Raw genomic sequence first — 15,295 nt, forward strand, 5'->3', positions numbered from 1 at the left:
GGGAGAAATGCCAAATGTGGGTGAAGGGGAGAAAGGAAGCAAAACACACTGCCATGTGTGTACCTACGCAACTGTCTTGCATGCTCTGCTCATGTACCCCAAAACCTAAAATGCAATAAAAAATTAAAAAAAAAAAAACTTGGGTTCCCACCTCAAGGACCTTGTAGTCTTGTGAGAAAACTTACATGAAACAACTAGTTATAAAATTATATAATAAGTACTATTATAAAATTATGTACATGGAACAGTGGTAGGACATTATAGAAGCATCAGATTGACAAGGAATTTTGAGCTGGGTCTTATGATAGAAATGTGAGGGACTGGGAAAGAGTGTTTCAGGTAAATTTATAATCATTTAACATTTAATAACCTTATTGAATAGATATAATTTTATCTATATTGTCTTATTGAATAGATGTATTATTATAATATTTTATCTCATGAATTTTATCTATTAATATAATTTTATTAAAACTTATTTTAAAACCTTTTGGAAACAAGGTGGGAGATTATTAGATATATAGAGAGATAGATAAAGATGGATTGATGGATAAATAGACAACAGAAATAAACAGACTGATTTCCATGCAATGGAACCTTATACAGTGGGTTGCAGGGGGAGAGACAGGCAGCCAAAAAACCTGATCACAGACTCAAGAATGAAAGGTAGGTCGGGCGCAGTGGCTTGCACCTGTAATTCCAGCACTTTGGGAGGTCATTCTACTCCAGCCTGAGTGATGAGAGTAAAACTCCGTCTAAAAAAGAGAGAGAGTGGATCTCATATGTTCTTTCCATGCATCAAAAAATGTAATACTGTGATTGATATGTCAATGAGCTTGATTGTAATATTTTGCAATGTATACTTATGTCAAAACCATTTGTATACCTTAAATACATAACAATTTTTGTCAGTCATACTCAATAAAGCTGAGGGGATAAAAGAGTCTCTTTTCCACAGTTTCCCAACTATTTCACTAATTTTTTCCTTTCTGTTGGCCACCTGACCTTTCTGATTACTCATTACCAGCACACCTCTTTTTTCCTGTTCCCTCATTTCTTTCTTGAGTCTCCTTGTGTTTGAAAGGATTAGAAAGGCACACTGCTAATGCCAAGTCCTGAAGAGGATGTGGAGATGCAGAAACTCATATAGTGCTGGAGAGAGTGTAAGCTGGTACAAACAATTGGAAATCAGTTTGGCAATAGATATTAAAAAGATGCTCAACACCTGACCTGTAATTGCCAATTACAATTATCATTAGGGCAGACACCTAGAAAGTGAGGTCCTACTAAGTGCAAGTGATATGGTTTGGCTGTGCCCCCACTGAAATCTCATCTTGACTTGTAGTTCCCATAATCCCCACATGTTGTGGGAGGGACCAGGTGGAGATAATTGAATCATGGAAGCAGTTTTTCCCATCCTGTTATCGTGAGAATGAGATCCTGTTTTCCTGAGATCTGATGGTTTTATAAGGAGCTTCCCCCTTCTTGGGGGCACTCACTCATTCTCCTTCCTACTGCCGTGTGGAGGAGGATGTGTTTGCTTCCCTTTCTGCCGGGTTTGTAAATCTGCTGAAGCCTCCTCAGCCATACTGAACTGTGAGTCAAACCTCTTTTCTTTATAAACTACCTAGTCTCCAGCATGTCTTTATTAGCAGCATGAGAATGAACTAATACAGGAAGACTGTTTTATTCTCTTAAAGAAGGTTCTATCATTATCCTAATTTTACTAATTAGGAAACCAAGGTGCAGAGAAGTTAAATAACACACCCAAGGTTGTACTGTTGTGGAAGAGCTGGGGTTTAGAGTGGAGCAGTTAGGCTCCAGAACACTGAATACTGCCTGTAATAACACAGGTTCCAGGAGTGATGATTATTATGAGTATTCTCTGCAACACTACTTAGAACAATAAAAAGGTATGAATAGCCGAACTTGCCCCTTCAAAAGAGAATGCATGGATACACCCATGGACTATTGTCAGGAGCTAAAATTAATGAACTGGATCTATAAATATTAACTTTGAAAATCTCAAAAATAGAATCTTGCAGGAAGAAAACCAAGGTGCTGCAAAATATACCCAATAACACCATGGATGGAAAATTTAAAACACATGTAACAAAATACATAGTTTATAGATAATTACACATGTAGTAGTTAAAAACCTTAGATGAGAATGATATAATCCAACTGAAAGACATCTTACCTTGAGAGATGGTTGAAAGAAGTAATGAGGAATGGAGGTGATTTTCTCTGTTATTATTTAACACAAAAAAGAAAGTTGATGAAAACATGGCAAAATATTAACATATTTAATCCAGGCACTGGGTACATAAGTATTATGTTTTAAATTCATTTCTTTATGTTTAAAATATTTTATATAAGCATTTTTTGAAAACACTTAGAAATGAGAAATTAGCCAAAATCTTACATGGAGGAGACCATCAATTTTGTGGCTTTTTAAGTCAAAACAAGTAATTCTTCAGTACAGATTAAGTTCCAGGTATTGTGAGGGAATAAGAAAGAAGGAAAAGGCACTTTCTGGGAGTCTAGAGTCCAGTTAAGAATGCAGAGCCAGAGCAATACAATAACTAGGAAACAACATATGCATAGGCAGGTATTTGTGTAGCACAACCTATACGTACTAGAGAAATTTCACTCGAGAGGTTTTAGCAGCTTGTGTATGGTCAGTGTTGCAGAGGAAAGATGACTTTATTGGACTAATCTTTGACCTGTGGCTGGCCCTTTGATGTGATACCTGATGTGAGTGACAGCTGGAACTCAGCTCTCAAGGAGTGGGGGATAGGAAGCACTTAGCTATCCATCCATATTGACAGCGTCTTTCTGATGTAGAGAAGCCAAAAATGTAATTTTATTATCTTTTTAGCCAGCCCTCTGTTTATATATCTCATGTCCATAGAACTGGTGTAATTAGAGCCTAGAGATAATACCTAAGATATTTATTGAACAAGTTCATTCTGACTGGGTAATACTTGTTATTTGTTTAGCTCTCTAAATGTACACGGTACTTGACAAATATGTAGACAGACAAGTTTCCTGCCCTGGGGAGTTTATGTTCTAATGCAGATAAATAGAACAGAAGGGGTGGGATCTTGACTTGGAGAAGACTTGGCAGGTTGGGAGAGGCTGGCTAGGTAGGAGAGAGGGGAACCTGAAGACTGGAAAAGTGAGACTGGAAACATTGAGGGAATGGAAGACTTTAAAGACATCCTTTAAAAGTAAACACAATGTTCAATCAGTATAATGCTTATTTATTTATTTATTTTATTCGAGATGGAGTTTTGCTCTGCTTATTCAGGCTGGAGAGCAATGGCATGATTTTGGCTCACTGCAACAAGCGATTCTCCTGCCTCAGCCTTCCAAGTAGCTGAGATTGCAGGTGCCCTCCACCACATCCAGCTAATTTGGCATATTTTTTTTAGTAGAAATGGGGTTTCATCATGTTTGTCAGGCTGGTCTTGAACACCTGACCTCAAGTGATCCACTTCCCTCGGCCTCCCAAAGTGTTGGGATTACAGGCATGAGCCACTGTGTAATGCTCAGCCCAGTATAATATTCTTAAGAAACATTTTTGATATCGGGGGGTGTGGGTGGGGAAGGATAGCATTAGAAGAAATACCCAATGTAGATGACAGGTTGATGGGCACAGCAAACCACAATGGCATGTGTATACCTGGGTAAGAAGCCTGCGCATTCTCTGTACATGTACCCTAGAACTTAAAGTATTAAAAAAAATTTTTTTTGAGGGTGAGGGTCAAGGGGAGGGAGAGCATTAGAATAAATACCTAATGCATGCAAAATTTAAAACCTAGATGATGGGTTGATGGGTGCAGCAAACCACCATGGCACATGTACACCTATGTAACAAACCTGCACATTCTTCACATGTATCTTAGAACTTAAGGTAAAATTGCTTAAAAATAATAAAGTTTTTGGGAGTAGGGAAAAAGGTTAAGACAAATGAATCTGATTGTGACAACAGCAAGATTAGTAGTAGAAGCATTACTGGGTTAGCAGAAGCTGTAGTGTATTGAAGGTACCACATGCCAGGCAATGATGCAATGCATCTGTGCTAGGCTCCTTGCATATACTATTTCACCAGTTCTAAAAGGCTGGTTTTAGTGTCATTTCTTTACATTTATGGAATCTGAGGTTCAGAGAAGTTAGATAACTTGCCCAAAGTGACACATCTAAGAAGTGAATGAGCATGAATTCAAACTTAGATATGACTCCAAAGTCCATGCTTGTTGTTCTATGCTCCCCTCCAGTCAAAGAGAACATTAAAGAATGAGGAATAGACAGGAGAGTTAAAACACAGTCAGGCTAATTGTACACTTTCAGCAATGTTAAATGCAACCACCTCAGCATTTAAGGGAATAAATTTCCTTATGTGAGGAAAAAGTAGTCACAGACAGTAGGTGAAATGACTGAATCGAATTATATTTATCACTAGGAAATTTAAAAAAGAAAAATTTGTTGAGACTTATGCTAATGTTCTAGGAGAACAGAGAGTAGAAAGAGATGGTATTATCATGGAGAAAACCAGGAATGAGGAAAGATGATAGACTAAGCTTCAAAATTCCTTAATAAGTGGATATTTAAGATCTCTGAATCTGCAACAAATATGCCTTTTTTCTTTTTCTTTTTCTTTTTTTTTTTTTTTTTTTGAGTTGGAGTCTCACTTTGTATCCCAGGCTGGAGTGCAATGGCACAATCTCGGCTCACTACAACTACTCTGCCTCTCCGGTCCAAACAATTCTCCTGCTTTAGCCTCCCGAGTAGCTGGGATTACAGGCACCCACCACCATGCCTGGGTTAATTTTTGTATGTTTAGTAGAGATGGGGTTTCACCATGTTGGCCAGGCTGGTCCTGAACTCCTGACCTCAGGTGATCCACCTGCCTCAGCCTCCAAAAGTGCTGGGGATTACAGGCGTGAGCCAATGCACCCAGCCGAGATCTACTCTCTTAAAAAATTTCAAGAATATATTATTATTAACTTGAGAGACCATGCTGTACATTAAGTCACCAGAACTTATTCATACTATGACTGAAAGTTTGCACTGATTAAATCTCCCAATTTTCCCTACCTTCCAGCCCCTGACAACCACCATTCTGCTGTTTCTACAGGTTCAACTTTTTTGGATTCCACATATACATAAGATGATGCTGTATTTGTCTTTCTATGTGAGGCATATTGAAATATACATACAAAAACTCTACACTTTTAGTGTCTATCCCCACATTTTCTGTTCTGATACTTAGCTTTGCCAGTGGATTTTATACTTTCATATATTTTTGTATTGCTAATTGGCATTCTTTCAGTTCAAATAACTCCCTTAGCTTTCTTACAAGGCAGGTCTAGTGGTGATGAACTCCCTCAGCTTTTGTTTGTCTTTCTCTCTTCATTTCTGAAACAGATTTGCTGGGTAAAGTACTCTTGATGGCAGTTTTTTCTTTTAGCACATTGAATATATCATCTACTTTTTCCTGGCCTGCAAAATTTCTGCTGAGAAGCCCACTGATAGTTTAATGGGGATTCTCTTGTATGTGATGAGTCTCTTTTGCTGCTTTCAAAAATCTCTCCTTGACTTTGATTTTTGATAGTTTTGTTAAAATGTGTCATATCCCTCATGGTCCATTCTCTCCCAGATTTGGGAAGTTTTCAGTTATTATTTCTCTAAATGAGCTTTTCTTCTATTTTCTCTCACTCTTCTTTGGGAATTCCATTAATTCACAAATTCATTCTCTTGAGGGTGTCCCATAAATCCCATAGGCTTCTTTGTTGTTTCTTTTAATCTTTTTTCTTTGCTTACTGGATAATTTCAAATGACCTTTGAGTTCTTTTTTTTTTTTTTTTTTTTTTGGTTTGATCAAATCTGCTTTTGATGCTCCTTGTTGCATATTTTTTTATTCATTCTGTTCTTCAATTCCAGAATTTCATAAGCGTTCTTATAATTTCTATCTTTTTGTTAACTTTTGACTTCTCATTTTGTTTACTTGATTATGTTGAGTTGTCTGTTTAACAGATGCTGAACACAGCTGAGTTTCCTTAAAACAATTATTTTAAATTCTTTGTGAGCAGTTGTAAATCTCCATTTCTTTAGGGTCAGTTACCCCTGGAAAATTATTATATTCCTCTGATAGTATCATGTTCACTTGGTTTTTCTTGTTCCTGAAAGTAAAGACACCTGAAAAAGTAATCACCTCCTCAAGTCTCTACTGACTAGCTTCAGAAAAGAAACACCATCACCAACTGGCCTGACTAGGGATTTCTGAGGCTCTCTCAAAACTTACCTATGGATTTGCCCACTCAACATCTCTTGTTCCCTCTTCAAGAAAAATGCTTAAGATTGTATGTCTTCTCTCAATCACACAAGCCATGGTAGATAATAAAAGGCTACCATTTCTTATTCCTACGTCAGTGTCCTGAAATGCTTAAATTTGTATATCTTCTTCCTCTTTTTCAGAATCAGACTGGTTGTCTGTGCAAGCTCACAAGCCATCTGCAGAGACTTTTACTTTCTGTTCACAGGGGCATGTACAGGGCCAGCTGTGTCAGGGGCAGGAGTGAGGTACACAACGTTGGGGGTTCCCATGAGCCAGCTGAAGGGGTCTGCAGGTAAGGTCTCCCAAGCAGCTCATGGGCAGGTTTTCTGATGAAGTCCCCCAAGTAGTAGAATCCAAGGCCTTTGGTTGAGTTCCATGCCCTGGTTGCTGTGAATCCCCAACTCTCTTCCCAGCTTCCAGCTTCTCCCAACCACTCAGCAGTGCTAACCACCTTAGTATTCTGGGTGGGGCCAGAAACAAGTGGGTCTCTTTGGCACCACCCCATGGTTGAGTAAGCTGGGTGCTCACTCACTCACTATATTCTCACTTTTTCCTGTAGGAGAATCATGGGCTGAAGGGATCTCTCTTGGTATTGAGGAGTGACATCAGTAAATGAAATTGTTTTTCTTACCCTCTTCAATGCATCTATTCTCAAATTTTCTTCTTTAATGGTGTGCTGGAACTTGTCCACTAGACTACCAGACTCCCTTAAAGGTACTGTCATGCATGTGTGGTTATTAAAATGAGTGCTTCTGTGGGGTTATAATAATCAAAAAGTGATTCTTGCTGACATCACTCTCAAGAATTCTTTTAGGTGGGAAATAAAAGTCATTTAGAATCAGACTTTGCAGAAACTCTGTAGAGCTACAGAAGATAAGAAGGTACATTACCAAGATCTGTCACAGATTCACAGAACACAGTATTTAAGGTCTGAAAGACTTCCCAATCAAAGAACAGGAGGAGTTCACTCTGAGTTAACTGTTTAAACAGCATCCCTTTGGAAACAGAATTACCACCGTATGTTTTTAGATTGAACCGATTTAGTTTCCTACTGTTTGCTTCTAAGTAGGAATTAGAGCTTTCATTGGGAATTGCTAATGGTGCCTATTCTGGACTCCCTTAGCCCAGAACAGAAGAAGAGGGAAGGACTAACATGGTGTGCATGTGATTTAAGACACAGCCAGAACCTGGTCACAGGGCTAGTTCTGCAACAGGCAGGAATAATGAAAAATTAATGAACCCATGTGGTATTTATATGTCTAATTTTGATACTAATCATTTGTATGCTCTAAGGAAGATGTTATACTTTTACAGAACCATTAAAATGTGCTTTAAACAAAAATATGTATATAATTCTAAAAGTATGCTTAAGTTTCACATTTCATTTCCCAGCAGATGTTCAGTCAATACATTCATGCAGGGACACCTGTGGTAGTTTAACTTAGTAACAGTTTATTTCCCTTCATAATAAAACAATCATTTGAACTAAAAAATAATAAAAGATGTATATTATTAAGGAAAGATGTTAACAGGTTAATAGATGAAAGCATGTAAGCTGAGTGGTGAAGAAACTCATAGACAACAGAGGTCTTTTGGAAATCTGTGGGTCACTCCTCAGAGAGAGTCTGAACCCTCTTGGGTGATTCCCAAAATGGACAAGGGAAGAAAGAGAACAGCAAAATGTGAGAATTTGTAGAGGACCTTGGGTGACAAGATGAAGTTTCAGGGAAAGAAGTGAATTGGAAGTGTTATTTATTTCTGGAGACAGGCAGACCAAAGTCACCTAAATGACACAGTGTCAGCCTCTGTAGCATCTCTCTGATTTGTTTCTCCCACTCATTTTCTGTAGCCACTGCCACCCTCCAGATCCTCATTTCCTCACACCTGTGTAGCTGCAGTGGCTTAATGGTGTGCTGAACCTGACTGGCAAGGCTGATATTTTCATCCCCAATTTATGAATGCAAGAACTAAAGCTCAGAAAGATCCACTCGCTTGCTCAAGATTGCACATTTTGAAAATGGTGAAATCAAGTCCACAGCCTAGGCATTCTGTTTCCAGGTTCGACGCTCTTTGCACCAAAAAAAAAAAAAAAAAAGGATAATCATTTTAAAATCTTTTATTCTTGGACTCCAAATCTTAAGAGTGTCCCATTTTTCTCCCAAGAAAGTGACAACTCTTCTGTTTGACTTTCAAGACCTTCCATTCGTTGGCTCTTGTCTCTCTCTCAAACCTATTTCCAACCACATTTTTAGCTACACTCCCACCTCTCCATCTGAAGCCTGGTTGGCTGCTTTTTGAGCTCACCAAGATCATTCCCACCTCTGTGCCTTTGTTTATGCCATTCCCCCGCTTAAAGATCCTTACCTCCTTTCTCCTTTATCCCTCTAGACCCTGTTCAAATCTCATACATTCTGTGATGGCATTTTCAATGTATACTCTCTGAACTGTCCATATTGACTGTTTCATTGTGGAATATGACTCTTTAATGTATTTTATTGGATTGGTCTCTAATTGTTACCCTTTGCAACAAAATATGGAATAAACTGCTATAGGCAGTTGTTTGCTTGTTTGTATTTTCTTACCAACTACTTCATTTTATATAGCGATTTTTGAATTATCATTAGCCTAGCATTAAATATATACCAGGACTTCTGTAAATATTTGATAGTTAAAGAAATACAGAAGAATCAGAATTAATAGGAAATATGAAGACTTGGAAATAAAATTTGTGGTCAAGATAAAACTCTATTAGGTGTGGTGGAAAATTTAAGTGACAAAATTATAACACAAACTGGTTAAAAAGAGGCAGAAACAGAGTTGACCAACAGACTGAACCATAGCTTTTTTCTGGGTTTCCTTTTATCACAGCTCTGGTTTTCTGACACTCCACAAAAGAAGGTAAATGACTTACGATTACTAAACAGACTAACCCAGTTTCAGAGATAATCAGTCTTATCTGCAAATGATGATCACATATGTGCTCATGCATCCAGAGTTGTAGCTGGCATTTTATGAAATGACACAAAAGATTCTGCTCATCTTCAATTTTCCAAATTTAATGAGTGTCTTTTCACAACAGAGGACTATAATAAGAAAAAGATATCAAGAAGGTCATTACCCTTGCCCTTGGGGAGCTTTGAGAGTGTGTAGTTAGGAGGAAGTACTTATATCCACACACAATTCAGTAGGTCCGTTGCAGAGCAACCTGTGAACAAATGCGGGTCAAATTATCAGTATGTGTATCCCTGTTGAAGTGATGCTGATAAAAAGAAATAAAAAGAATCAGGTGGAAGATTTTCAAAACACTGTCAGTAAAAATGATGAATTTAATTTTATGGGGAAAAAAGGGTAAAATATCCTAGCATGTGCAAAGTTATGGCCATAGAAGCAAATGCCTCATCACAGTGTACCTGGTAGAGTATGTTTTATTGTCATCATTGTTATTAGTATTCCTATTTGATAATAGGAGATGGCTGAACATCTAAATTAAAATCTCCCAGGTCATACAGTGAGTTACCGGGTCAGCTAAAATAAGTGATATTTTAAGAACAGTTTACATCATGAAACACTGAAACTGTATATTTTTTCAATGAATGAAAATACCCTGGGTAGTTCTTAGACAACAAGTAGAAATTAAACTATATTTTTAAAGGACTTACTTCATAAATATTGCAAAGATGGGGCAAAGAGCTTTCTTATTCCCCTAGTGAAGAAAAGGAAGAAGAATCATTAACAGTATTTCCTAAAGGAGGATACAGCCTTCCAGCCTGTATCAGAATTCCACATTACTACCCGAATTCTAAGATGAAGGGTGTGTTTTACCCACACCCTAGATTTTTGGGAACACAGGCCCTGCATTATGTAAGGTCTGCTGAGGAGGAGGATAATGTGACTCTTCTCTTCATACGAGAGCCCTCATTCTGGCCATTCATATATATATATGCACGCACTTTTTTAAATGCACTTTGTCCTTTAGCCAAACTGGCAAATCAGCCAGATTAACACACATCTATTTATCTCTACTGCCAGCTCCTATAAATAGCAGCGTTTACCCAAGACAGAAAAATCTCTTGGAATAACCAATATACTTGTTTCAATAATCTGCAGAGCCATAAAATCAGAATAATTCAGAATAGAAGAGTAGCTGGTTTCAAATACTATTTCATTTTCCTCCCAGCCCACTACTGTATAGTATGGGCTTTTATGGAGGCTTCTACTTCCCACCTGTATTTCTTTTTCTTTTTCCAGCAACAGTCCGCCTTTGCGCCAACTCCTAAATAACCATAAATTTTGTTCTTATAAACCTTAATGAATGCTTGGCCAAGATGCTGTAACTATTGGCTTCTATATTGGAGCATAAATGGAAAGGGGGAAAAAAGTGCACTGTGAAAAACTGGATAAAATGGAAAAAAGATCACAGCAAACCCAAAGTCGCAATTTGCCTTTAATGTGAAGGAGGCCTTGTTTTCACGGTGTGGCAGCTTTCAGGGGTTTTAATCTCAAAGTGGCTGATCAATTTAAGGTAAGTGGCAGGCATTTGGCCTGGTTCCCAGGCTTTGCTTTGCTGCTCTGAGAAAAGAAAGGATTCAGTCAGACACACAGACAACAGGCATCATCAGCGGCTCCCACATTCCAAGCATTTTAACACAGATTAGGTTGGCATGATTCTACTGTTTACTGAAATCTCCTAGGTGTTGCATTTTCCTTTTCCTTGCTGTGGTTATCCAAGATGGTTTTCTCAGGTCGAGACCTTCATATGCCAAAGAGCTTGCAGCGCTGTGAAGGGAAAAGAAGAGCAGAGGTCAAGACTTCTGATTAAAATGCTATTTCACTTGCCTGCTGCAAAATATGAGACTTCAGAGAGCAGGTAATTGAGCACTGAGCTTTTTGCCTAAGGCATACATTGAGAGAGGAACTGTTTTACATGCATGCCTGAGGGGGAAAAAACGAAGATAATTTCTTTAACAAGGACAAACTTAATTCAACTAGGAATGCCCAAAGGATTAACAGGGTGATCTGTAGTTATTTTTGTTTCAGATTGTATAAGCATGACGCTTACAGATATGTTGAACAAGATTACAACCAATATAGTCCATTTTTAAATTAATATTTTTACACCATATAGTCTTTACTTTTTCAAAACAGTAATATTAAATGAGTTCAACTGACTTCTTACCACTGTCTCATGTTCTTAGCAAAAGTTAATTTTTTAAATCCCTTTGACCTGTAACCTAGGTTAAATAAAATACACATTCTATCGATTAAGCCAAAAAACAAATAAATTGTCTCTCATACATTTTTGCTGTATCATACTGCATAGAAAATTTGCATTTTAAAATACATTTTCACAGTTTTTAAAGATACTTTGCCTTACTTTAACATAATCAAGAACACCTTCCCATTAGTTATCTTCATGGCAGATCGCCTCATGTTTTATTTCTAAGAATTTTATCAAAATAAGAAATTAATATGGGTTTTTAAAAATAATTTTTCTAGCTATTATACTTTTCAAAAGCAAAGTTGCATTATTATACTTACTATACCTAGAAATGCCTTCCTAACATTTCATACATTTATATTGACTTATTTCTTCCAAAACTTATATATTGTTGCACTTGAGTAACTGCTATTAAGAATAAGTACTCCTGTTTGTAAGGGTGAGCTTAGAAACGAATGCAATTATTTGCAGTTATTTTCACTTCAGTTGTTATATATGGAAGCGTGGCTTTTTAAAAGTAATATATGACTTTTCACTGATTAAAGAAAAAAAATGGAGTCAGTCACCCAAAATATTTTTTCCTTTGCTTAACTTTGAGTTGGGTTTCTGTCACTTGTCCCTTAAAAGAGATAGATTAGTAAGTTTTCTGTTGGTCACAAATAAACTATCTCTGGTTCCAGGAACAGCAAATTCAAATACATACCAAGCCATAATTCCATCTTCTATATAAAGAGCTTCTTTGCCTACACTGGGGGTGCCCAGGCATCCATAAAAGCATGGCTTATGAGGTTTTCAGCTTCCAAAGTGGAGTGGGAAGATGCTCAAGACTGGGGAGGAGCTAAAAAGAGAAGCTTTATTTTGGGACTGATAGTAAAAATTGATGGGCATTTTCCAAAAATGTAAGTCTGCAGGAAGAAAGATAAAATAAATAACAGGGCTGGGCGCGGTGGCTCACACCTGTAATCTCAGCACTTTGGGAGGCTGAGGCGGGTGGATCACAAGGTCAAGAGATCGAGACCATCCTGGTCAACATGGTGAAACCCCATCTCTACTAAAAATACAAAAAATTAGCTGGGCATGGTGGCACGTGCCTGTAATCCCAGCTACTCAGGAGGCTGAGGCAGGAGAATTGCCTGAACCCAGGAGGCGGAGGTTGAGGTAAGACGAGTTTGCACCAATGCACTCCAGCCTGGGTAACAAGCGAAACTCCGTCTCTAAATAAATAAACAAATAACAGAGAAAAAGAGGTAAACAACTAAAAAACGCATACTGTACCTAGGAAATAGGAACAGGGAACACTAGCTAGAAGCAACATCTCCCATTTTTTTTCAGAGAAAATAGTGCATTTATTCTGTTTTCTATGGGCAAAGTTCTAAGATATGCTTTTCATATATACACAAAGATCATAATACATTGTCATTTTGTCACTGGGTCCTCAATGCAGAAAGATAATGTTCATTTATCTGAGTTACTTACAAACCCTGCCATGTAGCATCTAAATATCCTAAAAATAGGAATTGGGCAAAGTAGAACATGGAGTAGACTTATGCTTCCAATTTCCAATTGCTAGCTGAAAGACAATGCCAGCTCTACACCATAGTTGACATTGGGCAATCTTTCTGTGCATTTGTTTCCTTGTTTGTAAAATTGATTCAATGAGAATACCTATCTCATAAGACGCTCACAGGGTTATTGTGATTTGATGGCCTAACGCATGTAACCAGAGTACTATGATTTGATAATTGTTCCATAAAAACTAGCCATAAACCTTTACTATATCTGTTTGTATTTTGTTCTTATTGGGAAGCATATTACACAAGTTTATTTCACAACATTGCTGTCAGATAAGAAATTTGTGGATTCTTTGTGATTATGGATATTAACTAAAGAATCTGTGTGTATTGTTATATATTTGGTAGTATCTTAGCCCATTCAGACTGCTATAATAAAATACCTTAGTCTGGGTGCTCAAAAATATCAGTAAATAAATTACAATGCATGATGAATGGTTTTTAAATGTGATGACAGTACATAATTTCAGTAGGGTCAGAGAAAACTGGATGCTCATGTTGGAGGCTGACTTACAGACTTACAGATAATAGCCATTTATTTCTCACAGTCCCAGAGGCTGGAAAATCCAGATCAAGGCACCAGCAAATTCAGGGTCTGGTGAGGAATCTCTGCTTCACAGAGGACACCTTGTTGTTTCATCTTCACATGGCAGTAGGGGCAAGGCAGCCCCCTTCACCCTCTTTTATAAGAGGCACCAATCACATTCAAGAAGACAGAGCCCTCATAACTTTATTCCCAAAGGACTCCCACTTCTTAATACTATCACGTTTGTTGGGGGCTAGGTTCCAACGTATGAATTTGAGAGAGACACCAACATTTAGACTATAACAGGGAGGATGGGATAGTGTGTGTGTGTGTGTGTGCGCGCGCGCACGCGTATACGTATGCATGCTGGTATATGTTTTTGTTTTTGTTTTTTTTTGAGACGGAGTTTCGCTCTTGTTACCCAGGCTGGAGTGCAATGGCGCTATCTCGGCTCACCGCAACCTCTGCCTCCTGGGTTCAGGCAATTCTCCTGCCTCAGCCTCCTGAGTAGCTGGGATTACAGGCACGCGCCACCATGACCAGCTAATTTTTTTGTATTTTTAGTAGAGATGGGGTTTCACCATGTTGACCAGGATGGTCTCGATCTGTTGACCTCGTGATCCACCCGCCTCAGCCTCCCAAAGTGCTGGGATTACAGGCGTGAGCCACCGTGCCCGGGCCGCTGGTATATGTTTACTTCTTGATTTCTCATGGTATTATGCTCTCAATTATCTTGCTTCCCCCCTCATCTTTCTTCCATGTCCAATTTGCCTTTGACTCCAAGAGAGGTAGTTGCGGTATCTCTAAAAATCAAAGCTGGCCTTGAAATTAGAACCCCACATTAAATCTGTTATTAGTCCTGTGACACTAAGCAAATCACTTAGTCTCTCAAAGCCTCAGTTTGTCACCTTCAAATCAATGAGAAAACTATGCAGTCTCCTAGCATGACACCTAACCCACAGTAGACACTCAGGATACTTTGCTGAGTCTGCATCTTCCTTCATGTTGTCTCTGAAATCTATGCCTTTCTTTTGTTCCCTTTGCCGCCCTGGAGCAGGCCTTCATTCCCTCATCCAAGGCTCAGCCTTCAAATTAGTTTTCTCTGACCCAGTTGCAGTCATGCACTGTCATCAGATTAAAAAATAATCTCTCACTGCATTGCAATGTATTTATTGGTATTTTTGAAGCAAACCAACAAAAATGTCAAACTCTGCATATTTTCCTTTCATACTTTTGGTACATACATTGTCAATATTGCTATTCTCTAGGCCTATGAAGACACTTATTGTTTAATTATTCCTAAGTATTCTTTCACTCACTTTCTCTGTGCTGTGTGAGAACTCTCTCTGTTGAAGACTATATACTAGTCTAAGTCCTGAAGATACTAAGATAAATGAGTCCAAAAAATCTTGGCTGTACCATTCACTTGCAATAATGTTAATAAAAATTACTATTTATTGTACCATTACAACTAAGATTTTATATGCATTATCTCATATAATCCTCACAACAACCCTATATTCTTATTATTTTATGAGAAATGGTAGCTTAGGAATATTAAATACATTTCCCATTATATTGATAGAAAGTGGTAGAGCACAGATTTGAATCCAGATCAAAGCCTGAATTCTTAAGCT

General features: G+C 38.0%; 1 long non-coding RNA gene across 2 annotated transcripts in view; it reads right to left on the reverse strand.

Annotated features, from left to right (window-relative positions):
• Positions 1-2,191: 2,191 nt before the first annotated feature.
• Positions 2,192-15,295, reverse strand: part of LOC144578366 (uncharacterized) — a 90,609-nt gene continuing 77,505 nt past the window's right edge. The window contains exons 3-5 of one of the 2 annotated variants that reach the window (XR_013523946.1): positions 10,003-11,119; positions 9,462-9,548; positions 2,192-2,247 (exon numbers count right to left, since the gene is read on the reverse strand). This is a non-coding gene — a long non-coding RNA (uncharacterized LOC144578366). Of the gene's footprint in view, positions 2,248-8,446; positions 9,549-10,002; positions 11,120-15,295 lie in introns of those variants that run through there. The other variant, XR_013523945.1, reaches the window with a different exon arrangement.

The sequence above is a fragment of the Callithrix jacchus genome, chromosome 11, assembly GCF_049354715.1.
Source record: "Callithrix jacchus isolate 240 chromosome 11, calJac240_pri, whole genome shotgun sequence".
NCBI lineage: Eukaryota > Metazoa > Chordata > Mammalia > Primates > Cebidae > Callithrix > Callithrix jacchus.